Source organism: Globicephala melas, chromosome 4 (assembly GCF_963455315.2).
Source record: "Globicephala melas chromosome 4, mGloMel1.2, whole genome shotgun sequence".
Lineage (NCBI taxonomy): Eukaryota > Metazoa > Chordata > Mammalia > Artiodactyla > Delphinidae > Globicephala > Globicephala melas.
This window is the reverse complement of record NC_083317.1, coordinates 83,388,741-83,415,822: the sequence shown is the minus strand read 5'-3', so window position 1 is coordinate 83,415,822 and position 27,082 is coordinate 83,388,741. Positions and strand designations below refer to the sequence as shown.

Below are 27,082 nucleotides of genomic sequence, written 5' to 3'. Positions count from 1 at the left end.
GACCTCTGGGCTGTGAAAAAAAAAGTTATTAAGGGCTTTGGTGGCAGCCCTCAGGTTTGGAATTCATGGAAGAACACTGGCAGTGGGAAGAAAGAGGGTGCAAGGCAAGACTCCAGTCCTGGAACAACAGCAATACCAACCACGGCACTCAGAGGACTGAGGACTAGAGATGGACATAAAGTCAAAGCAAGGTCAGCTGCTTACAGCTTATGGAAAGGATTTTAAGAAACAGATCAATGTCTCCGTTTCTTTATCTGTAAATCGTAGCTATCCACCTTGATGTGTTGTGAAGAGGGGGAAATGAGTTAATACATGTGAAGCCTTTAGCACAATGCCTGGCATATAGTAAGCACTATGTAAGCATTAACTATTACTATTTAAACATTTCTGTAGAAAAGAAATTGTGTGCATTTCATTCTAAATCTGGCTTCTGGCTCCAGACCAAAAAACTCCTTCAGTACAATAGCCTTTGTTAGTATCCACAGGCTGTTTATTGTCCCCATGTTATCTTGGATCATTTCCACATAGTACAGAGGGGCCAATAGACCACCATCTCCCCGGGGAAAAAAACATTCCCATCACTCCACCCTGTGCGTCAGAAATATTATTCTACCTAGAGTCACAATTTATAGAAGTATTTATCCATCTGAGAAATTCTTCCCAGAAGTAACCTGGATTAAAGAGGTAATTTGAAACTACATTATCCCATCTCTCTCTCTATATATATATATATCTCACATTATATGTATTATATTTATTTATAATATGAAAGTATATTATTTTCAAAGAATATATTCAAAGATATAATGTATTATGTATATTCATTATAAACATTAATATGTTATAGATGATGCTATTACAATGAAGAGATGTAATAGTACCTCTTACTAGTTGAGATGCTACTGGGTCAAGTGTTCTGTGTGTTTTATCTCATCTTATTTCCTTATATCCTGAGAATTTGATAAAATAGGTTGCTTTCCTCTTTTTACAGCTGAGGAAACCAAGGCTCAAAACTGAAGTTGGGTGTTTTGTTCCAGGTCACACAGGCTGTACTAGGTAAGTCAGTAATAGCGTCTGATTTGTCCATGCCCTATTCTAATGGAAAATTCCCAGCCCACCTCCTCTGTTGCCCAGGAAGCCATTTTTGGTACTACATGACTCCACTGCTTCCCCTTGTTACTAACTAGAGTGGATGCCCCCATCCAAAGACAGCCAAGTGTATATAGAGATTAGTTCAAGGACATATACAACTGGCTCAACAAGATCAGATGGGACAGCAAGAGTCTCTCTCTCTATTTTGAAATAAGAAACACAGAGTTTGCCATTTGAGAGCAGAAAGAGGTGGCAAAAAGATGTATCAAGAGATGACACAGATAGAGTCAGAACCATGCCAAGTTAAAGCCATTTGCAAGCCAAACTTCTGAAAAGCAAAAACTGTAAGTAAGCAGAGGGACTTGGAAGGTTAAAGAGGAGACTGAAGCTGACATGTAGAGAGTAGCCGAGACAGGTCACCCTGAGACTGGGTGGAGAGCCAGGGGCTCCTGATGCTCCTGGGGCTGCTCTGAATCTGGATCCACCTTCTAGCTCTAGTTACAGCTCTGCTCTTGGATTTCAGAGAGATTTCTGCCTAGATCCCACTTGTCTTGAAGTAGCTTGATAGAGACTTTGCTCATTATATTCACCTGGGCCTCGCTGGGACAGAAGCAGAGCAGTGCTGAGATGCTCATCTCTGACCCCCCACATGCTAACCACTGCACTACCCTTCCTGCGTGGACCAGGGTTGTTGCCAGGTGCCAAGGTGGGCCTCAAAAAAAGATCAGAAACCATAGCTGCAGCCAGTGCTGATTCAGTTTTGCTATTTATACCCAACCCTACAGTGGACTTTCCAAATGAAAACTCAAGGAGTAAATTGGAAACAGCAAAAATTCCAAAGAGTGGGTTTTGTCAATAAAAGCAGCCCCAAAATGTTTGCTTACTGCTAAGTACACGAGGAAAGCTACAGAATGGTAGGTACAAGATGTTTCTATTTCTGCAAACATAATAGTGTATGAAAATAGATAAAAGGCCAGAAGGAAAGGCATTCATTCATTCATCAGATGTTTCATGAGTATGTTCTAGGTGCTCAGGATACAAGGGTGAGCAAAAGGAGACACAGTTCCTACCCTCGAGGATATTTCAGTCTAGTGAAGGAGATCAACACACACACTGCAATCATTCTAAATGTTTGAGGGAAATGTACTTGGCGGAAAACTTTATCAGGGGCAATGTGACCCAGTCAGAGAAGTCAGCGAGGGCTTCTCTGATGACTGAGCTGTGATGGATGAGTATGCAGTACCCGCATGAAGCGTTGTCCAGGCAGAGGCCATAGCATAGGCAGAGCGCAGTGAGGAGGGACCACAGCAAGTATAAGGAACTGGAGGATGGCCGTATGGTTGGAGTAAAAAAAGTAAAAAAGGTTGGGAGAGAATGGTGTGGGATGGAGCTGGAGAGGTAGGCAGGGCCAGATCATGTAAGGTCTTACAGGCCAGGTTAAGGAGTTTTGTCTTTACCTCTGAGAGATTCGGGGAGCCAGTGAGGATTGAGTGTGTAAGATATAATCAGATTTGCACTTTGACAATAGCTGTCTCTGTATGGAAAACAAATTACTAGGAGCCAGCATGGATAAGCAGGAAGAAAAGGGGTCCAGTGTGGAGGCTATCACAGTAATCCAGACGGCATCCAGATGGGAGCTCATTTTACTATTCTTTTATATTTTAAATTTGAAATGTTTGGAGGAGTGTTTAGGGAGCACGTAATCTCCAGGGAGCACACAATCTCCAGCATGGATGGAGAACGAGGCTTGAAAGATGCAGCTAAGAACAGGCTCAGAATCACTCTGAAGGATCAGCCCCGTAAGGACACCACTTTCCTTATGCCCGAGTTAAGATGCTGCAGTCGGGACTTCCCTGGTGGTCCAGTGGTAAAGAATCTGCCTTACAATGCAGGGGACTCTGGTTCAATCCCTGGTTGGGGAACTAAGATCCCACGTGCCTCAGGGCAACTAAGCCCGCGTGCCACAACTACTGAGCCTGTGCTCCTCAAGTAGAGAGCCCACGTGCTCTGGAGCCTGCACCACGACTAGAGAGAGAAGAAACACGCATGCCACAACTACTGAGCTCGGGCGCCTCAACTAGGGCCCATGTGCCACAAACTACAGCACCCACGTGCCCTGGAGCCTGGGCACCACGACCAGAGAAGAGAAAACCTTCACACCATAACTAGAGAGAAGCCACAACGAAAGATCCCACGTGCCTCAATGAAGACCTGGTGCAGGCATAAATAAATAAAATAAATAAATAAGAAATCTTAAAAAAACAAAACAAATTCTGCAGCTTGCTTCACTGACACAGTACAGGGCAGGGATGCCACTGCCAGAGCCTCACCCGGGACTCAATCTCACAACAAGCTCCCAGCTGAGTAAATAAATCCAGCAGAGATGGTCACCTCTGGATGTACCCTTAGAATTAAAGTGTGAACCTGAACAGCTAAGGGTAAGACCGTAGCATAGTGTAGGGTGTAAGAGTTGGGGGACGGGGACTTCCAATCAATCTCATTTTGAAACAGCCAGGTGGCCTTCTCACCCTTAAAACATTTCATCTAGGGTGAAAAAATGTGAGCAAGTCTGTTTGACATTTCAAGCTACAGAATTTCAATACATCTTTAGACGAGAGATGAAAAACAAGGAAAACATTGGGTCAATGAAGTCTACTCGTTCTATATCTCCCTTTCAAGGGAAGCTTTCATGTATGTCTCTGGATATATCATCCACATTATCCAGAGATTCTCAAAGTAATCTAAATTCTTTTAAACTTGACATACTGGAAACCTGATACAATAAATATGATTCAGTAGCTCTGATCTTTTATGTTTCTCAGAATATATGTAGAAACATTTTAACACATACCAAAAGCATTCAGGAAGGACTTTTAGATCCCCATTCTGGATTAACAACACTGCTGCTCAGAATTGTGGATATAATAAATGAGAAGATAAAATATTATTAAAGGGTACCATGTATAGCCAATAGTCTGTCCATCAACATACTTAGTCATCATGTTAATCCTTCCAGGTACAAATATAGCAGGAAATATTGAGGGGGACAGCACTCAAAAGTAGAAGTTCATGCTCACTTTTGAATCTCACACTGCCTTTTCGTAAATTGTCTCCTTCAGTATGGTGTGTGGAAAGGTGAAGTTATAGTAAACTAATTTAAACCAGGGACTGGAAAACTTAGCCATCACTTTCTCGGAGGGATAATTGGAACTAGAGTGCTTATACCTGGAGAGAGGATCCTAGTGTGGAGAGAGTCAGGAGATCTGTCACTCCATTCTAAGGGTCTAGGGGTTCTGCTTGAACAGGAAAGCAGAAGGCCATTAGAAAGGACCAAACTGGAGTCAGAACGACCTGAATTTTAATTCCAGTTATTGCATTTCCCACAGTGTGGCCTTGACAATTTGCTTAACTTTGCAGATCCTCAGTTTCTTCATCTATAAAATGGGTTACCCATCTTATAGCATTGTTGTGGTTATCAAATGAGAGATGATTATGTAAAGTCCTTAGCACCAAACCTGACATACCATAGTGCTAAATAAATAACAACTATTATTAAATCACAAAAGTTTCAAACTCTAAGCAAAAAAGAGCAGAGACGTAAATTCCCTCCAGACATGAGAACCATTTGGGCCACTGCCTGACTGACTGACATGTAAATTATGTCTAGCCCTCTCAAAATAATCCACCTTAACGGAAAGTCATTTCTCTGTCTGAAGTCGACAAAATACACTCCTCTTGCTAGGCTGCCCCTTTCCCTGCAGGCTCTGTCCTGGATCATAGACAGGTCCAAGATGACACTGATGATGGGGAGTTGAAATGGGCCCTTTTCCAGAATTTAAGTTTAATCAATATGTATTAAATGCCAAGCATGGGCCAGCCACAGTGCTGGACACTAGGAGATACAGAGGGGACTAAATATCCTCCAGCCCTGCCTCAAGGACCTCCCAGCCTAATGAGGCCAACACGAGAACAGAAAATCTCTGAATAGTACGTGGAACATGCAGGCTACTATGAGAAAATAAGACACCCTAAATTATATGAAGTTTTAAATCCAATCTTCATATATTTTCAACATTTTATTCTGTTCCTCAGTTTAGTTCTTTTCCTTAACAATTAAACACTCAGCAAATGGGCTTAAGTCCAATGTACATTCAAATGAGGAAACAAAGTCTACCTCTCTGTTTGCTTCAAAAGTTGCCCTCTTTGTCTCGAATGTGCTAAATTTGTGAGTTCTACAGTCCTCGTCCCTGGCATCAGAGGAGAGGTACCTAATACGGTCTGGAGGAGTCTATGCCAGAAAGGATCTTTATGTCACACTCTCTGTGAGAGTCACATTGGGGATTAGGGCTTTCAAAGTATGAATTTTGTGGGGACGCAATTCAGTCCACAGCATTCTGCCCCTGGCCCCCAAAATCCACGTCCTTATTGCATGGAAATTACATTCACTCCATACCAACAGCTCCAAAAGTATTAACTCATTCTAGCATCAGCTCTAAAGTCTAAAGTCCAAACTCTAAATATCTAAATCAGATGTAGGTGAGACTAGAGGTATGACTCATCCTGAGGCAAACTCCTCTCCAGCTGTGAACCTGTGAAATCAGATAAGTTATGTGCTTCTAAAATGCAATGGTGGGACAGGCATTTCCATTCCAAAAGGGAGAAATAGGAAAGAAGGAAGGGGTGATAAGTCCTGCAGGAAAGGCAAATTGCATTAGATCTTAAGTTTCGAGAATAACACCCTTTGGCTTGATGCCCAGCCTTCCAGACCCCCTGGGGCAGCAGCCCCACCTCCACAGCCAGGGTCATGCCCACAAGTCTCCAGTACTTTTAATAGAGAGAATTTAATAGAGAGAATGTTTAACTAGGTAGTAAGGAATTGTTAACTAAGCAACCGAAAAGGCAAAAAAAAAAAAAAAAAACCAAAAAACAAGCAAACACCACTAAGCTACCACAGAGGTAGCAAAAGCAGGAAGGAGTTCATAGCCCGGGGAAACCAAGGGAAGAGGTTGGAATTATTAAAACTTAGGGATCTGGAGGAGGGTACCAATGGATTGGGACCCAGACTTCTGAAGAAAGGGGGCCAGCCAGCAGTGATGGTATCTCTGCAGGGATGCCATGAGGTTGGCTTTGCAAGTTGGTAAAACTTCAAACTGGATTGAACTGTATGTTACTTGCTAGGGCGGCCAGAACAAAGCACCACGAACTGGGTGACTTAACAGAAATTTACTGTCTCACATTCTGGAGGCTAGAAGTCCAAAATCAAGGTGTCAGCAGGGTGGGTTCCTTCTGAAAGCTGTGAAGGAAGGATCTGTTCAAGGCCTCTGTCCTTGGCTTGTAGATGGTCTTCTCCCTGTGTTTCTTCACGTTGTTTTCCCTTTATGCATATCTCGGTGTCCAAATTTCCTCTTTTTATAAGGACATCAGTCATATTGGATTAGGGCCCACCCTCATGTTAACTTGATTACCTCTATAAAGACCCCATCTCCAAATAGGGTCATATTCTGAGGTACTGAGAGTTAGGACTACAGCATATGAGTTTTAGGGGAACACATTTCAACCCATAACAAACTGTTTCTGGAATGAACTACCTCTGCCAGAGCGAAGGAGCAGCATTGCTGGATGCTGGTGACAGGAACAGGGGGCCAACCAGAAATAAACCAAAAGCAAAGAGGAAAAAGTCCCTTCTTCCTCATCTAGCCCTGCAATCTCCCTCCGACGTCCCTCATTGACAGAGCCTAAAAGAAAGCAGCTGGCCAAGGAAGAATGTTATTCGCAGAATGCCAGTCCCTGCATCACAAAGCAGAATACAGACGAGTAGGTTTGAAGCTGAGAGATGATAGTTTAATAACCGACACAGCACTGAATAGTTTGTACTTATTAATCACTAGCATCAGAACTTTTCTTTTCATTTTCCACACATTTTATAATATAAAAGGAAAAATTGCAAAAAAATATTTAATGGAACAGACATACTGGCTATGCTGTTAAAGCTGTACTGACGGCCGGTGGGCTGGAACATCACCTGCCTCAGCTCACATTCTTCTGTCCACTGATATACAGCAGTGTATGGGTGGCCTTCAGAACTGAACTGCCGAAGGCCAACGTGTAATACGTATGGTGTGTAAGAAAACAGAAACATTGGAAGTCAAGTCGTCAGCAAGTGTTGTCTCCATTTTGTAGCTCAGGAGGTGAGAGTTCAGAAGGGGAGGTCATTTGCCCAGTGTCACACAGCAAATAAGTGATAGAGCATGGATTTGAGCTGGGGCCTGATTCTCTGCACCTAATCTGCCAAACGAAGATGACAGTACTTACCCAGAAGAACTGTTCCGAGGATTAAATGAGTTAACATGTGTATTGTGCTTAAGACACATCCTGGCAAGTCCCAAGAGTACAGCAAATGTTGGCCGAGTCTGGGGATTTTTCTACCATCCCAGGCTGTCCCGTTACACACAGTCATCAAAACTTTGTGGCATTTGGAGGATAGAACTGCAAAGAATAGAGATGGGGTTGGGAACAAAATTCCTTTAAATTTTTTAAAAATCATAATATATTTTGCTATCCAATCTTTCTGCAGGGAGTCATGCCTTTTGGACTCCCAGGATCTAGTGACAAACATTGATGGGGCAACAGCCACATGGTCAACACTGAGACAGAGAGAGTCCCACCTTCAAGTGACAAGCAATGACAACACAGAAAAGGGCTGTGATGGAGGACATCTAGTGTGGGAGCCTGTATCAGGGAAGCCTGTTGTGGACTTGAGGAAGAGAAAGCTTTCATGGAGGAAGTCACGTTTAAGTTGAAATCTGAAAGACAAGTAGGAGATTGGTAAGCATTTCAAACATAGGCGAGAACTTGAGAAAAAGTCTAGAGGCAAGAGGGAGCAAGGAGTATTCAAAGAACTGAAGGAGGCTGACTGTGGCGTGCAAGTTGAGGTGGCCAACAGACAAAGCTGGCAAGATCCCCAGAGCCTGTTCCTGAAGGACTATGTGAGCCACAGGACCCTGGACATTACCTGGATGATGGTGTAGGACCACAGAAGGGTTTTAAGCAAGTGAGGGACCATTAGACATGCACTTTAAGAAGATCAGCTCTGGACGCAGCATGGGGGATGGTTTGGAGTGAGGTAAGAGGGGAGGTGGGGAAATCAGAAAAGCTGCTACCTGCCAGCAAAAGCCAGATGAGAGTTGACAGAGGTCTGAGATAGAGAAGTGTCTGGGATGGAGAAAAGCACATGGATTCAAGTAATATTTAAAAGGTAGAGCCCACAGCATCTGGGAGGTGATTAGAAGAAAGGAGTGAGGGGCAAGAGGAAGAAGAAAAGAGAGAAATAGAGGAAAACACCCAAGTTTCTACTTTGGGCAACTGGATAGATGGTGATATCCTTTACCAGGATAGGGGCACAGGAGGCAGAGCAGGTTTAAGGCAGAAGAAGAAGGGTTTAGGTTGACGTTTAGGGGTTGAGTTTGAAATGTGAAAGGGTCATCCCGATGGATGTGATCCCTAGGTAGCTGGATTCTTTGTAAAACATCACATCTTATTTTCCCACTTCTACTGGTGACCAGTCCCACTTTTCCAAGCAGCTGAGCTCTCTATGAACCAACCAATAAGTGCCTTGAGTACCACCTGCTATCTAGAGTATTATTAGCCTCTCATTTTAATAACCGATACATTTAAATTTGCTCCCCTCCAAAATTCATTCTTAACAAGAACAGGATGTGGGTGTACCCCACACCTAATTATATATGTATTGTGAACTCTATTTAAAATGAGACCATTGTTATTCAACTGTTAGATACTTTCTAAACCCATACCGATTTTGTGCTCTTTATTTTGCTACCACCAACTAGGATAGAGGGTCCCATTTTTTTTGTAATGTTGTCCTGTCTTATTATTCTTCACAAAAGTAAACACTAAGAAATGGAACACAAGTTATTTGAATTTTTATTCTTGAAAGGAAAATTCTAAGCTTCACAACATCAAATCAGATTTCTTAATCTGAGAATATGGCCAGCTTAGATTCAGAAAACGTAATGGCTAGAACATTTACATAAGTGGATATTACTTTTAATTCAGCAATCCCTATGTACAAAGCTCTGTTGAACAAATTTTGGCCTGCTTTGGGGGAAAGATACCTAAGTGTAATTCTGGTCTCCTCCACAATGGGTCAAGTAGCAGCTGCAGTGGAGGAAGCGGTGAAGTTTTTTCAGGTGTAGGCTTCTCCCAGGTGGGAGCTGCTTTCCCCAGAAGGAGCGGTGGCCAAGCCCCAGGCAGAACATCCAGTGGGACTACACCTTTGAAGACTGAGAGAATAGGAAAGCCATAGCCCACCCAATCCAAAGGAATAATATATGTTGAGAGGGATTCAAAGAAGCCACTTCCTCCAGGAAGCCTTCCCTCATTCCATTCAACCCCGGTTACGTGTGCCTCCCATTTGCTCACATAGAACCCAAGTGCGATGGCACTTGACACCCATTGTTGGAAACATGTGTTCTAGTGCCCATTCCTCCACTACACCAGTGTGCAGTGTGAGGGCAGACACTGTGCCTTGGACATTTGCATCTCCCTAGTGTCAGGCACAGTAGATACTCAATAAAATCGGATAAATAAAACAGTGAATGCCCTCGACACATGTTTCTCAGGCAACTGTAACATCAATAAAGACACTCTGATGCTTAAATACATAAAAACATGTAATTTTATAAAATCTTATTAACTCAGCTCTACTACTAAGGCAAACCCCAGCTCCCTGTAAATTCCTTTTAAAGAAGGAATTGTTTTAGATGTGCTCCACATAAATGTGGTTTCACTTGATCAGCCACTATGTGAAGTTTACCTTTTCTCCTCTGCTCTGATCCACCTCCATGGGGCACCATTCATGCATCCTTCAATTCACGCGCATTTACTGACTGCATACTCTATGGCAAGCGTTGTGCTAAAGGCAGGATGCGCAGCACTGAACATAATAGAACCAGGTCCAGGCCCTCATGGAGCTGAGGCCTGGTATCCACTGGCACCTACCCACCTCCAGAACTCCAAAGACCCTGAGACTGTCACGTGGACATAATACATTTTTATCTTTAAGCTCTTGAAAATGTAATGTGTTGATAAGGCAAGCCCGTGCTAATTCAGGAATATCTAGCGGTTTGCCATCCAGAGTTAAATAACAAGTCTGCTAAATATTTTAATTTTCCCAAGCCAACAGGGAACTGATCAATCCGAAGGGATTCATACTGAGGCACATCCAAGTTTCCTGTGGCCTCCCTCAGTGTGGGCACCTCCCCTGGGATGTCCGCCCTGATTGCCGTCTTAGAATAGCCAAAGGGAGACAATGATGCCCACGTCATGCAGCATCATTTGCTAAGGTCTTTCCATTGCCTGCTTACAGGCTGCCCTGGTGTGAATTCGGGAAAGGCGCCCCCTCTGGGCAGGCACTTGAGTAAAAGGCCTCCCTTCCTCCCTAGCAGATATAGCCCCACTCAGGGGTGCACAGCTGGGGGAGGGGAGGTCAGCCAGGATTTCAGTCCCAGCGTGCCCCCTCAGCACAGTCCCACGCTGAAGCCCTGTTACCAACTCCCTGTTCCATGCACCGGGTACAAAATGCATTAGTGCATTTACATTACGTGTGTTTAAATTAATGTTCCTAACTAAGGAAACCAGTTTTTCTGGGAAATTACTGAACTATATGGAAAGCCTTTCCTAAAATCCCAGCAGAAGCCACAGAAACTTTAAGCACAATTGAAACTCATTAAACTTTTTCCAAGACTACAACTCATTTCTGCTAAATAACTAACTCTTCAACACCTGTGACTTCACTGAGCTGTGAGCAATTCAGAAATGGAAAACGAACAGAGCCTCCCAGTTGTGCGTTTTGGGACTAAGGCCCGGCACCTCCCTGGACAAATATCAAGGTCAGTGTTCCCCACAACTCGCCAAAGTCACATCACTGAGGAAGTGCAGCCTGGTAGCCTTTGAGTCTCTCAGAGCTTGAACTCCCAGCAAGTCATTTTTCTCAAGCAGCAAGTCAATGAATCCCCTCATCCTAGCCACTCATTATATAAAAATAAGCCATTCGCTCTAGCCTTTGGGTTCAACCACTTCCAAATGCCCATAAACTGGTTATAGTTCAAGCACAGGCCTGAGGAAAATGCATAATCTTAATCATCTTCTCCATCACACCATTCAATAAACCTCACTTGAAATGTGGCCCTAATGTCAGCTGGGGTAGCCCTGCCCCCTTTAAGATCTAGATAAGACAGACTCAAATCCCAATTCCAGGTCCTGTGGAAAGTCCAGGGCTCTCCTGAGATTTCTACAAATGGGGCAGGGCAGCCCTGATTCCCAGCCTCCCCGGAACGGGCTCTCCATTCTGCGCTCTAGGGTTGCTCCTTTATCCTGGCCCTAGTGCAGTTCACCCAGGACCAGCCCCTTCACTTGTGACTCCGAGAAGCGACTGTGAAAATGAGGCTGCCATGGGGAGAGTAATGGTCCCTCAGACACCCGGCACTGGGCAGATCTCCCGACCCACTCCTAGTCCAGACCTCCTGGCCTTGCTTGTGCCACTCCCTCCTTCTCCTCTCCCCTCTTTCCAGTCACCACCACCCCCTGGTCCAAATTCTCCTCTCAGTTTGAGAGGAGCCATTCAGTACCCCTTTCCCAAGCCACCCCAGGCTCAACTTCCTAAAGCAAGCCCTTCAAGGGGCTCAGCTGAACAAATAGGCCATATGAGTGTTTCAACAGAGGCCTTGATTTTATAGGTTTTTTTCTTTAACAAAATTCACCATCCCTGAAGACAGCTGTGGTTTCAGAGAGCCATCTTCTCTTTGCTTTTGTTTTTCCGATGAATGGCACAATGGAAATCAGGCGCTTGAACCTCCTTCTTCAGCTTGATTAAACAGTGGAAACCGTTTTTCTCTCCCAGACCAGGTGTCTGGTCTATGGTAAGTGCATTCAACTTTTCCAAGCTTAAAGTACTGAAATTGCAAATCAGCAGGTGGTTTAGCCCTACTGGTTTAGAGTGCTAGCTACCTAGGGTTAAAGACAGAAAGAGTTTAGTTTAAAGTCTCGGTTGAGCCAGGGCCCGAGACCTGGTCCCCTTTGGTTGACGAGCTCCGTGGGACACAGCCTGTCTCAGGAGCGCTGCTGCACAGTGGCTCCTGCCCACCTGGACGTTCGATGGGCTACACGTGGCAAAGGGCCAGCCTCGTTTACTCTTGTGGCTTCTTTGGGTGACAGTCATTTTGTTGTTTCCTCTGATCCTTCTCTGCCATCCCTGCTCACACATCAAAAGCAGAAAGGGGGCAGCTTCCAGGCTCAGCCTTCCATCTGTGTACCCTATACAGCTACTTTAAGGCCTCACACCCACCCCCAGAATCACACAAGCCCCACAGGGAAGGGAGACTTCCTCATAAACTTGCTGTTCACATCCTTTGTTTTGAACAAGTCCATTCTGATGCTGCTGCTTGTTTGGGGGATGATTTTCGATTCTCCACCCTGGCCACGTGGCCTCAGACTGCTTCAAGCAAAGAGCCCTCCCTACCTGACCTGCCGGGGATCCTCATGCCCTGGCCCCGCTCTTGTAAGTAGAACATTCTCCTGTCCTGAGAATGGCATCGGGCCACCATGAATCCACAGTCCCAGGCCCAGGAGCGCTTGCTCCTCCCTGGTTCCCTTGTCCCACCCCCTAAAAGCCCCCAGCAATACCTCCCCCCAGGGCTGCTAACGCAGCCCTGAGAAGAGGCCTCAGCCACGTAGGCTGAGCACGGACAGCTGCGGCAGCACTGTCACGGGGCCACTCCTTGCCCGGTTGCCGTTGCTGGAACATTTTCTGGCAAATGAATGCAGCTGCTTAATTTCTCCATGCAGTTTGTGCTTCCATGGCTGTGACTCTCGGCGGAGGCAGAATGAGTAGTGTTTTGGTTCCCTGCCTGGTGAAAGTGATCCACATCCAAGGACACATTCCTTATGTGATATGTACTGCTTTTTCAACTATCTCTGGCAATGGTGAGCTCAAACAGCAGAAAACGCCACTGCTGATGGCAAGGATTACGAAAAAGAGACTCTGCGGCTCAAAGAGGTCATGCTGTCTGGGAAAACGCCCCCACAAAGACATGCAGAAATTTTCTTCCAGACCTTTGGATGCCTGCAGTCGTGAAGCCAGCTGGAAGCCAGGCCCAGTTTGGGGCAGCGACAGGGAAGAAGGCAGCAACTGTTACAGGGTAAAGTCAGACAAAATGCAGAGGGGGCCAAGAGGCTGGTGTGAGGTCAGGCAGGGTCAGGCAGGACATGGATCAGCTCAGGCCTGTAAAATGCCCGTGAGCTGCGGACTTACAGGAATGGCCCATCTAAGCACTGTCAAAGGTGAGAAAACTCACTGCAGGGATCTAACGAGACTTCCTTCATAGAACTCCACCACCAGATCCATTCTCTTACTCTCTGCTACTGCGGGCTCCTTCAGGGAGGTTGAAGAATCCCTGTTTCCTGTTATCAGATGATTTTACTAACAGGAAACTCTTTTTCCTAGTTGGTGGCATATTGAATGAATGAATGGATGGATGGATGAATGAACGAATGAATAAGAAAGCAAGAAGTATGTGCAGGTGTATTTCGTAGATAGAACCAGTAGCAAGGATTGAGTTTAAGGCCAGGATTTATCACCCTCCCCAAACTATCTCTGAGGACCATACTGACTGTTGAGTTTCCAATGAGGTTAGGGGTATGATTTTCATGGACCGGTACCACAGCAACAGTACTGATAACGTGATCATTTGTCGGAGAGCTGCTGCTATGTACCAAACATTGTGTCGTACGCTGTATTAAATAGGACTCTTGTGTGTTCTGTGCAAGCAACTTTGAGAAGAGTGTTATTTCAGGGAGTGGATGTGATAGCTGTTCTGTAATGCATTTAAAGAAGTGCTTAGGGCTTCCCTGGCAGCGCAGTGGTTGAGAGTCAGCCTGCCGATGCAGGGGACGCGGGTTCGTGCCCCGGTCCGGGAAGATCCCACATGCCGTGGAGCAGCTGGGTCCGTGAGCCATGGCCGCTGAGCCTGCTCGTCCGGAGCCTGTGCTCCGAAGAAGTGCTTAAAAACACACATAATAAAGATGTTTAAAAGAATTGTACATGCAGGATACTTTGAGAAGAGTGTTATTTCAAGGAATGAGAGTGATAGCTCTTCTGTAATGCATTTAGAGAAGTGTTTATAAACATTTGTAATAATTATGTTTATTAAAAACTGGTACCCACTTGGGACAAATAAACAAAATCACTGTTTTATTTGTATTTTTTTAATTTTTTATTTATTTATTTATTTTTGGCTGTGTTGGGTCTTCGTTGCTGCGCACGGGCTTTCTCTATTTGCGGCAAGAGGGGGCTACTCTTCATTGTGGTGCGCGGACTTCTCATTGCGGTGGCTTCTCTTGTTGAGGAGCACGGGCTCTAGGTGCGCGGGCTTCATAAATTGTGGCTGGCGGGCTCAGTAGTTGTGGCTCACGGGCTCTAGAGCACAGCCTCAGTAGTTGTGGCGCATGGGCTTAGTTGCTCCACAGCATGTGGGATCTTCCCAGACCAGGGCTCGAACCCAGGTCCCCTGCATTGGCAGGCGGATTCTTAACCACTGCGCCACCAGGGAAGCCCAACAGTGTTTTTTTTAAGTGAAAAAAATAATAGGGCTTTTGTTGTTTCAAGTAACAAAACCCAACTCAAGTTGACGTAAGCATAAAAAAAGAAATTGTTACAGATACAAGGAGATCACTTTGAACCCATGACCAGGAATGCTCTTAGGCTTTCCTAGGGCAGGGAATGAACCAGTAGATGCTCTTTTCTCTTAACATCTGATTTATTATTTTTCTCAGACTGACTCTTTTAACTTCTTTATCCATGGGTAGAAAACACAACTGCCTACCACCCACATTTATGTGCAATCATTTCATCTCTCATAGCAAACAATTACCCAGCGCTTGAGGGGATATTTAAGATACATTCTTAAAGGGCTAGAAAACAGAGGCTTTGAAGAAACCGAATGACATGACAGGGTAATTAACATAGTCTCATGGCCTGTGGAAAATAGTTTTCCATTTGTCTAGGAAGAAATTGAACTGGCCTAGAATGCCATTCCCCTGTTTAAACTTAATCTCTTAAGTCATGATTCAGCCTGCCATCTTATAACCTGCTACTTCTTGGTAACCTCCTATCACTTGGAATTAGGTTGCTTTTCTTTCCAGCATGGATCGCAGGTGCCACCACGTCTTAAAATACACTAATGATATGTTGGATGTCAACCGTGACCCAAATTCACTGGAAATCAACTTCTTTAAAGCACTTAGCTTCTCTAAAAGGCTCAGATCCTCCAAGGTTTGCAGAGATGTGTCAACAAAAAAATTAATCAATAGTCAAACTAAGAAAGAAATGGAGGGGGATTCCCTGGCTGTCCAGTGGTTGGGACTCTGAGCTTTCACTGCCAAGGGCCTGAGTTCAGTCCCTGGTCAGGGAACTAAGATTCCACAAGCCCCATGGCCTAAATAAATAAATAAATACATACATACATACATACCAGGACTTCCCTGGTGGCACAGTGGTTAAGAAGCCACCTGCCAATGCAAGGGACACAGGTTCAAGCCCTGGTCTGGGAAGATCCCTCATGCCAAGGAGCACTTAAGCCCATGCACCACAACTACTGAATCCCACACGCCTAGAGCCCATGCTCCACAACAAAAGAAGCCACCGCAATGAGAAGCCCACACACCGCAAAGAAGAGTAGCCCCTGCTCGCTACAACTAGAGAAAGTCCGCACGCAGCAGCGAAGACCCAACGCAGCCAATAAATAAATAAATAAATAAATACCCAGTGTGATTTAAAAAAAAAAAGAAAGAAAGAAATGGAAGTTTTATTCCAGCCAACCTGAGGATTATAACCCAGGAGACAGTCTTTCAGAAAGCTCTGAGGACTGTTCCGCCTTTTAGAGGTCAAAACACAGTTATACAATTTTTTGAGACAAAGGGTTATACATCAAGGTAACATACTGACAGTTTACATAGTCCAGCGAGGTGAGTAGTGGGTTACTGTGACCCGTTACAGGACTGAGAAAGGAAGGTTATCTCCTAAGGAGTTACCTTTCTTGGGCAAGGAGGAAATGGCTTTTCTTTTTCTTTTTTTTGGCAACTAGGCATTCCTGTGTCTCCTAAGGGGATCTAGTTAATGTATTATATAACACAGATGCACAATACACACTAAAGGGGAGGGGGTAGTGGCTCAAGAAGGCAGAGAGAGAATTTTACCTTTAAAATTTTTCTTGTCCTGCCTTAAAAATAATTTTATTTCATCAGATGGGAAGATAAAGGTAAGCCAGGCTTTGCATTTTATTATGTTTATGAAGTGTTTTAGCACAATGAGATAGAAATTGAAAATCTCCCACCATAATGACCATACCATCATTTGTCGGGCCCTTCCCATGTATCAGACGCTTATACGCAAACAACTTTGCAAAGATAATTATTTCTTAGATAGAGAAATCAAGATTCAGAGAGATTAAGTGACTTGCCCAATCATTAAGCCAATAAGTGACATAGATAGAATTTGACCCCAGATGTCTCTGACCCCAAAGCCCATGAGTTTTCCACCATACCATGCTGATCAAACAGTCATTTTCATCTACTGCTATTTGCAATTTGAATTTGTTGTGGAGGAAAGAATGGAAGTTTTAAACATAGGGTAGTATCCCAGAATTTCTCATCACTTCTGTGATTCACCACACCCCACCCAAGTCACCTTGGATTTTCTACCAGTTGGGTGTACACGAGATATTTTCAGCCTTAGGAGGTCTTGAGGGCTCCAGTGTAAGCAAGTGTCCTGTCCCCAAGGAGGGAGGTCTTCATCTGGGCCCTGAAGGACTGAGGGATTTGTCCTTCAGTCTGGCCGTTATAGGGAGGAATGCTTAAAGTGTTGCCCTTTTTGTCATTCTAACAAGATTTTCTTGGAGAGAGGCTGCCCAGGCCTTAAGTAAGTTTCCTTCTCTGTCATATTCTGACTGCAGAGAAGACAAAACTAATCACTATTAACATCTATCCTCCCCAGACCCTGAGGATCCTGTCCCCCTCTTCCTAGGTAAAATGTGGGGTGAGGCAGTGTCCCGCTCAGTTGGAGGAAACACCACATTGAAGTGGCATCCTCCCCTCTGAACAAGTTTAGGGCCCTGTAATTTCTCTCTGGGCTCTTCTAACTCGGGTCCACGTGGTTCCTCCAGAGGATGACTACTCACTCCTGGATGTTGCCCCTTTCATTCATTTATTCACTGTGTATTTACTGAGCACCTACTATCTGCCAGATACTATTCTAGGTGGCAAGAATACTGGTGTGAACAATTTAGGAATGCTTCCCTCTTCATGAAATTTACATTTTGGTAAAAGAAACAGAAAACAAAATAACTAAACAAAGAAGTAATAAGGTTCTTTAAATTTGTGATAAGTGCCATGGATTAAAAAAAAATAATAAGGCAATTGGATAAAGAGTAACAGGGGTCTCAGGAAGAGCTACTTTAGAAAACGTACTCAGGAAAAGCCTTCTCAAGGAGGTGATATTAGAGCAGAGACCTGAAGGCTGAGAAGGATGCAGCCTTAACAGAGTCAGTAAAAGAGCATTCCAGGCAGAGGCAACAGAAAGTGCAAAGTCCCTGAGGTAAGCAAGAGACTAGGTCATTCAAGGCAAAGTGGTTGCAGCATAGTGAGGGAAAGAGAATGGACCATATGAACTTAAGAGAAAGACAGGGACTAGATCATTAAGGCTTTTGTATTTGATGGTAAGGAGTTTGGATTTTATTTTATAGGAAATAGGAAAATAATAGATGATTTAAGCAGAGCATTGACATGATTAGATTTAAATGTTTAAAATTCACTCTGGTGATGTAGAAAACAGATTTAACATGGGAGGGGTGGAAAAAGGGAGACCAGATAAGAGAGCTTGTCAGTAGCCCAGGAAAAGTTCATGGTGCCTGGGAGTAGGGGATGACAGTAGAGATGGAAAGGAGAGGATGGATTTGGGGTATATTCTTCAGGTAGAACTGACAAGACTTGGTTATGGACTGGAAGTAAGGGATGAGAAAAGGGGAAAAGTCCAAAGTGACTCTTAGATTTTAGGTTTAAGCAACTGGTTGGAAGGGGATGCTTTTTATTTTTATAGGAAAGAACTGAAGAAAAATAAATGGTGGAGAGGGGAAAATTTGGGGCATATTAAGATGCCTATTAGACTGGCAACGAGTAGAATTGCCAGTACCAATTAGATTCTTAATTCTGGGGTTCAGAGAAAATGTTTGGGCTAAAGGTACACATTTAGAAGTCATCAGGATAAGGAGGGTCAAAATCATAAAATGCAAAGGGAGAGCATATCAAGAAAATGTAGGCAATGAAAGGAAGAAGACCCAGGACTGGTCTCGGACACAGTCTCATTTAGAGGTTGGATAGAAGACGAAAAATCCAGTCTTAACAATACATTGAGCAAGAGGAATGCACTTGGAATAATCAGAAAACCACTTTATTCTTTCTCTCCACTACCTGTTCAGACCATCCCCTTGGAACTACTGCTCCTTGAACAAAATCAAGGACAATTTTGTGACTTTTTTAGACATTCTTAAGTAATAAAAAACCATCCAGTCACCTGTGGTCAGACACACACACAGAGTCTAATTTCAATCAGTAATATGAATGGTCCAAAGTAATTACCAAACCTTCCAAACTCATGAGTTGAAGTTTCTCCCCCAGCTGAGGCGGGCTCCAACCTGGCTGTCTCTAGTGGGAGAAGAGAGTATAGATGGGTCTTTATTTCTCTCCCCTAAAATGTGCAGTCCCCTTCCCCCCCACTAGGCTGCTCCTTATTCCTCCAGGGGTGAAGCAGAGTGGGGAGGGTGAACTAAACAAAGATACCTGGGCTTGGCAGGTATTTAGAACTTATTCTTTTTCCCATGGGACGATTTATGGTTTTGTTTTGTTTTTTTTTTTTAGAGACTCCACCATCTCAGGAAATCTTGCAATGGCGGTCCCCTTCTGGAGGTAAATGCATGTCCTAGGGCTGGTCACTTAAAATTGTTCCCTCACCACCTCGGAATTCAATAGTATATCTCCAGGGTTTGTTTGTGGTTTGTTTATTTGTTTTTCTCCAAGGAGCCCTCTTGGGCAGGATCTAAGAAAACCCCATGCCTGCTCTTTAAATGTGTACTACATCAGGTCCATGGAAAGCACTCAAGCCTCATTTGCCTAAAACTCTGGGAGAACAGCCACCCTCACAACACAGCATCTCTTTGCCATCAGAGGAGCCACCAGCCACCGTCAGACTCCAGTCCTCTGTGCCCCACTCTCCAAGTGCTTCCCAGTAAAGCCTCTTTCACCAAGCTACCAGGGAAGAGCAAGCACTCTCACTGCTTCCCTACTGTGAGGGAAAACTTACATTGCAGATCTCTCTAAAGTAATTTTCTCTCCAATTTCCTATGCACTTTGATATCTTCAACCTTTTTCATAAACTGGAGGTATTTAATCAACCAAGGGACATAAAACCCACTCTTGGCTGGTCCTTTGCAAGTCCTAGCTAATTATCTCCTTGAATCATTTTCTAAGATTGTGTAAGGAAGACAAAGCTGAAGAAAAAATAGGACGAGTCCTGTTTTTCAATCGTGTACCTAGAAATCTGAGAAAGAGTAACCAAAGGGAAAAGTAAAACCTGGAGAATATGATATAGCAGAGGCTGAAGGGTACCCAAGTAGTCACATGTTGCTAAAATGTGGAAAAGATGAAGACAAAAAATGCTCACTGAATTTGGTGCCCTGTGCCACTCCATTTCAGTGTAGTGTTAGGGACAAAAGTTAAATTGATACGTTAGATACTTCCCCAGAACCTGTTCTCGCCTTCTTCCTTGCAAACAAACCCCCTACAGCCAGCTCCACTGTAAATCCTGGTAGGTCCAAGTCAACCACTACAATCTACTTTCCTCTGGCAATGATTCCTTTAGGAATGTGCTTGTGATACAATTCTGGCCAAGATGTGAGGGGAAATCTGTTGGAAGATTTCTTAGAGGTCTCTTTTTTCTTAAGAAGAGCCACAAGGAGAAGGCAGCTCCTCACTTACACTGGCTATTGTCATTTCTACATGTGACATTTAGTTCTGTAGAAACCATCTTGGTAAAAGCCTGAGGATAAAGTCAATGCCAAAGAGGAGGACAGAGCCAAGATAATTGCCCCAAAGCAGAGCCAGAGCCCATGCCCGGAGCCCACTGTACCTGTTGGGGGGGGGGGGTTCTTGTTATTTAAACTCATAAATCTCCATTTTATTTGACACAGTTGACTCCGAGTTTTCTGTTATTTAATGCCAAAAGAATCCTGAAGATAAAGAGGAGGCTTGAGGGAGGTGAAGAATTGGAGACAGAGCATAGGTAATTCTTTTGAGATGTTTTTTCTGGAAAGAGAGGCAGAGAAATGGTCTGACAGCTGGAAGGGGATGAAGAATCTAGTGAAGTCTTTTTTAAAGATGGGAGACACAATAGCCAGGTTGTGTGTGTGTGTGACACCTACTGATGGGAATGATCCAGTAGAAAGGAGAGAAGGCGGAGCTGCAAGCATCTTCCTGCCACCTCACTTAAAGTGCACAGCCTTTCCTGGAGTCTCCCTCACTTATCTTGCTGATGCCCCCACAAAAAAAAGGGCCACCAGTTCTCATAGTATTGTTTCCACTGTCTGACTGCAACTGCTTGCGGGCTCCCTCCCTAGTGGTCCGTTAGTGGAATCCCTCCAGCCATCTCTGAGCTTTTTCTTTGTCAGGAGTAAAAGCAACAGCTGATCTCTGCAGGGTGGGTCTCTCTAGGACAACCTCTGCTCAAGCAGGAGTCCAGCTTTTTATTTTCTTGAGGTTCTTCCCAAGGAGATCCCAATCTTTCAAAGTTTTGCTTCCCCTCACAGGGAAACACAGGCTACCAGCTTGCAGTTAACTGTTTATCCTCCAACCAGAGCCTGCCCCTAAGCCCCACTTCACCCAGGGCTGCAGGCAGCTCAACTTAATGAAGTTTGTTGTTACTTAACCCCCTCGTTCCATAACATTTTACTTTCCAGTTACAGTTGCACAAAAGGACATGCACTCGTGTCTGTTGGAGTATAGAGCCCCTCTCCTCCAAGGTGGAAAACCTGGTCTTCAGGTCATCTGCTCTCTCCCCTCCCTAGCCTACTGAAGTCACATACAAATTAACTTAGGGTACCAGGTCTTTCCCCAGGGGAACAGAAAAATTCAGTCCCAGCTGGCTCTTGAGCTACATTTGACTGCATATTTACTGAACAACGGTGATCCAAAAGGGCATTGCTGTAAAGCATTTCCAGTAAAAATATAAAAACAACGCCAAGGACCAAGTGAAGAACAATGTTGATTTGCCTTTCTATTGCTTCCTGTCCAGAGTAATGATTTGTTCCACATTTCACTTCCCCTACTCATTTAACAGTAAAACAAGATATGTAGCCTAAAATGTTTGACACACAGGCTATTAGGTACGATTATCTTCAGTCATATAGGAACACCTGGTAAAAGCCAGACAACTGAGTTTCATTTCCCTATAAAATTTTAACAATTCGTTAACTAAAATGTTACAATTAACCAAAATATTTTAAATATCTAAAACCAGCTCCCTTTGTTGATTACATTCAAATTGATTTACTAGTTCTTGTTTTACCACATTTTCTTACTAACGTAATTTTGGCTAAACTATAGACCGTGTTTAAGTAAAGAGAAACAAACCAGCCAAATACTCACTTTCTAAAATCTTCACACTTACCTGTCATCACTAGGAATGATACTTCCCACTTAGAACAATAAATTAAACTAAGTCACACTTGAAATTTTTAATGATTTAGAGTAAAGAATTTTAATACTAAATTAATTTACTCTCCGGGTTTGTTATATTAAAATTTGCACCTGTGCATACTTTAAGATTCAGCTGTCTCACATTCTTTTTTAGAATAGGGCAGTTATTAATTAATTAAATATTTTTGTGATGATCTTTCTCCAGATGATGAGTCCTTGCAATGAACATCAACAATATATGGCTGTGTGGAACTCTACTCAGTGCTCTGTGGTGACCTAAATGGGAAGGAAATCCAAAAAAGAGGGGTTATATGTATACATACAGCTGATTCACTTCACTGTACAGCAGAAACTAACACAACATAGCAAGGCAACTATACCCCAATTAAAAAATAATAATAATAATTTATGGTTGTAGGAGACTCCTTTTGGGATTCTCCCCTGAAAACTGCCCCTTCTCATGGGGGTAATTTCCATATACATGTTCTTGCTGATTTCACTTTCTTGGCCACATTTGATTGGCCCAGAGACAGACACTCAGCCAAGCTGGGCCAATCAGATTTTCTCCTATGGTAATTTGGAATTGTATATAGCCATTCTAGTCAGGCTTTATGGGTACTTACGAGGATTGATGGGACACAGAGCAGACAAAAAAGCAAAGGAAAGAAAAGAATGAAGCACACTCTCAGAGAGAACAGAAATAAGACCATGGAGCCTCAAAAAGAGAGATAAGGAAGGAGAGACAGCTTGGTTTCTGGTGGCTTTCCAGCACCTAATCTGGTACCTCAGAGGCTCTCTTTCATTTGGTTCTCTAAAATACCCTTGTAGACTTGTGTCTTTATTTAGTTTATGAAAGTTTAAGTGAGTTTCTGGAACTTTGAATTAAATCTTCTCTAAAATGACAATGAAGCCCGCAGGGCCTACTAAAGTATAGAGAGCAACTGGCAACAAGAACAATGCTAAATTTCAACAATACACTTTCTTGAGTTCCTGGGTCTGATCTTTGTTTCTTTGATATGTTAAGCACTTATATAGACTGACTAATGCTTTCAAAGTGTTTCTGACCACAACACACAGAGTGACATCATCAAAATGGTGAAATAGGGCTTCCCTGGTGGCGCAGTGGTTGAGAGTCCGCCTGCCGATGCAGGGGACACGGGTTCGTGCCCCAGTCTGGGAAGATCCCACATGCCGCGGAGCGGCTGGGCCTGTGAGCCATGGCCGCTGAGCCTACGCGTCCGGAGCCTGTGCTCCGCAACGGGAGAGGCTGCAACAGTGAGAGGCCCGCGTACCAGAAAAAAAAAAAAAAAAATGGTGAAATAGGAGTTTTCTACTATCTTACCCCCAAAGGTCACTGATTCTGACAATCACCCATGGACAAGAGTGCCTCTGTGGAATTCCAGGAGTCCAATGGAGAAGTTACAGAACACAGTTGGAGAAAAAAAAAATCTTATGTTGGACACATTGATGAGAGTAAGAGGAAACAGTTTCACTTTACCTGTGTCACCCCTCCCCCAAGGCAGCACAACTCAGTGCCAATAGAGACCTACTCAGCCCATGATTTCTCCCACAGGAGAAAGTGAGAGTGTGTACCTAGCTTCCCCAGCTGTGTAAGATGCTGCCAAAGAGACCCACTTCTTTCTCACCGCATCTAGAATATTTCTGAGTGCTGCAGGACTTGGGGACAGAAAGTGGCCGATAGACCAGCAAACGGGGCTCTTGGAGGGTATCAAAGGGACAGAGGTCCTATTAACTGCGTCATGGACTCCATCAGGAAGACTTTCCACGAGCTGTCAGGGATACCTCACCTGCAGATCCCCCAAATGGCCCACAGGAACCCACAATGCTCCACATGCCTCACCCACACACACCCTACCCCGTTGCAGGCTCCCTGTGTGCGCACCCTGGAGGGAAGGGAGAGTGAGCCTTTGCAGACAACTAGCGAGCACACACAGAAAGCCGGCCCAGCACTTCAGGACTGGGAGAAAGTAAACAAACTTGTGCTTTAAGCACCACCCTAGGGGAAGCAAACAGGAGGCTATCAGCATCCATCCTGGTTCTGCATACAATCTTCAGAATTACCCCCACCACCCCTTCCTCCATGTGAGGACAGAGCGCGAAGACGCCATCTATGAACCGGGAAGTGGGTCCTCACCAGACACCGAATCTGCCGGCCCCTTGATCTTGGACCTCCAGCCTCCAGAACTAGGTTGCTGCAAAAGAGGAGGAGGAGGAGGAGAAGGAAAAGAATAAGAAGACCATCAGGATTACTGAGAACGTCTTGGCCTGGTGATGGGCGCATAACCAGGAAACCTAATGATGCTCAAACGGGAGCTGCAAAGTGACGGGCAATCACTGGCGAGAATAGTTTTAAATGTTAATGAAGTCCAGCCTATCAGGACTTTCTTTCATGAATTGTGCCTTTGGTGTTGTATATAAAAAGTCATCCCCCTACCCAATGTCATCTAGGTTTTCTCCTATGTTAACTTCTAGGAGTTTTATGTTTGGGTCTATGATCCATTTTGATTTGATTTTTGTGAAGCATGTAAGGTTTGTGTCTAGATTCTTTTTTTTTTTTTTTTCTGTATGTGGGTGCCCAGCTGTTCCAGCATCATTTGTTGGAAAAGCTACATTTACTCCATTATACTGCTCCTTTGTCAAAAACAGTTGACTGTATGTGTGAGCCTGGGCTTTCTATTTTGTTTCATTGATCCGTCTGTTATTTCACCAGTGCCGCACTGTCTTGATTACTGTGGCTTTCTAGTAAATCTTGAATTCAGGTAGCATCAGTCCTCAATTTTGTTCTTCTCCTTCAATGCTGTGTTGATTCTTCTGGGTCTTTTGACTCTCCTTAAAAACTTCAGGATCAGTTTGTCACAATCCACAAAATAGCTTGCTGGGATTTTGATGGGGGGTTGTGTGGAATCTATAGATCAAGTTAGAAAGAACTGACAAATTGACACTTTTGAGCCTTACCATCCATGAATGTAGACTGTCTCTCAATTCATTTAGTTATTTGATTTCATTCATCAGGATGTTGTAGTTTTCTCATATAAATCTTTAAGTCTTTTGTTAGATTTACACCTAAGTATTTTATTAGGGAGGCTGTTAATGTAAATGGTATCGTGTTTTTAATTTCAAATTCCACTTGTTCGTTGCCAGTATATTGGAAAGCGATTGACTTTTATTTATTAACCTTGGATGCTGTAACTTTGCCGTAATTGCTTATTAGTGTCAGGAGGGTTTTTTTGTTGATTCGTTGGGATATTGTTAATTTTTGCAAATGTATTTAACTTCTTAGAACAACAAGATATTTGAATGAAAAGGATTATGAAATTTTCACCAACAGAGGTTAAATGACTGTCCCAAGCTCAAATTAATGTCATTTCATCAGTTTTCACAGTGCTTATTTTCCTAGTTTCTTTGATGCTCTAGGACACTATCATTGAGTTCTTTGTGTCACTGCTAGCAGTTCTTTATAAACAGGGTAATCGAACTTGTTCTGCATTTAGATGGTCATGCACTCAACGTGAGGGGTGTTGATGTCTTGACTGAAGATCTCCTCCAGGGTGGAAATTAAGCTAATTGTATTGTATTGATCATCACATTCACGTTGTGAACTGTTCTCTCAAGATTCTCTTCCCATAACTTGCACTAGAAATAAAGAAAACTAAACTCCACCAAAAAAAAAATAAAGAATTACCCCCACCAAGAAAGAACAAGAAATGTGGAGTAGAGATATCCATAGAAAATGTCTGAGAAAGTGTCAGAATCCCTAACAGGGCTGACAGAGGTAGTTCTATTTCTCTCCCAAGCCAGTCAACAAGGACTGAAAGAGGTGACTGCTTCTTCAAATGCGAAGATAACAATGCAAGACTTAAAGAAACATGAAAAATCAAGGAAACATGGCACTACCAAAAGAATACAATAATTTTCCAGTGACTGACACCAAAGAATTGGAGAACTGTGATTTGCCCAATAAAGAATTCAAAATAGTTGTTTTAAGGAAGTTCAGTGAACTACAAGGAAACACAGAAACACAATTCAACAACATTGGGAAAACAATACTTGAACAAAGTGGGAAGTTTAAAAGAGAGATAGGAATCATAAAAAAGAACTAAGTAGATATTCTAGGATGAAGAATGTAATGAATGAAATGCAAAACACAATAAAGAGCATCAACAGCAGATTGGATCAAGCAGAAAAAATCTGTGAAGTAGAAGACAGGTCATTTAAAATTATCCAGAGAACAGGGAAAAATGAACGAAAAAGAGTGAAGAAAGTTTAGGTGATCTATGGAACACCATTAAGATAATATTCTAGGCATTATTAGAGTCACAGAAGGAGAAGAGAAGGAGAAAGGGGGGGAAAGCTTATTTAAATAAATAATGACTGAGAACTTACTAAATCTGGGGAGAGATTTAGACATACAAGTTCATGAAAATCACAGGTCCCCAAAATAGTTCAACTCAAAAAGATCTTATCCAAGATATAATAAAACATTCTAAATTCAAAGTTAAAAAGAATTTTAAAAGCAGCAAGAGAAAAAAATCCTCACATACAAGGAAACTCCCATAAGACTATCAGTGGATTTCTCAGCAAAAACCTTGCAGGCAAGGAGAGACTGAGATGATATATTCAAAGTGCTGTGAGAAAAAAACTGCCAGTCAATACTTTACCCATCAAAGTTGTCCTTTAGGGCTTCCCTGGTGGCGCAGTGGTTGAGAGTCCGCCTGCCGATGCAGGGGACACGGGTTCGTGCCCCAGTCTGGGAAGATCCCACATGCCGCGGAGCGGCTGGGCCCGTGAGCCATGGCCGCTGAGCCTGCGCGTCCGGAGCCTGTGCTCCGCAACGGATGAGGCCACAACAGTGAGAGGCCCGCGTACCGCAAAAACAAAAACAAAAACAAAGTTGTCCTTTAGAAATGAAGAAGACTTTTCCAGACAAGCAAAACCTGAGAGAGTTCGTCACCACTAGAACTGCTTTACAAGAAATGCTGAAAGGAATTCTTCAAGTTGAAATGAAAGGATGCTGTTAGTAACATGAAAATATACAACATGCTAGTAAAGGTATGTATACTGTCAAATTCAGAATACTCTAATATTAGAATATGGTGCTGTGTTAATCACTTAACTCAATATAAAGTTAAAGGCCAAAAGTATTAAAAATAAA

The 27,082-nt window shown here is 43.5% G+C and overlaps 1 long non-coding RNA gene across 1 annotated transcript; it reads left to right on the top strand.

Moving 5' to 3' along the window:
• Positions 1-562: 562 nt before the first annotated feature.
• LOC138842659 (uncharacterized) lies at positions 563-11,990 on the top strand. The gene is made up of 3 exons (XR_011377389.1): positions 563-684; positions 992-1,056; positions 11,953-11,990. It is a non-coding gene; the product is annotated as an uncharacterized lncRNA (long non-coding RNA).
• The last annotated feature ends 15,092 nt before the right edge of the window (positions 11,991-27,082 follow it).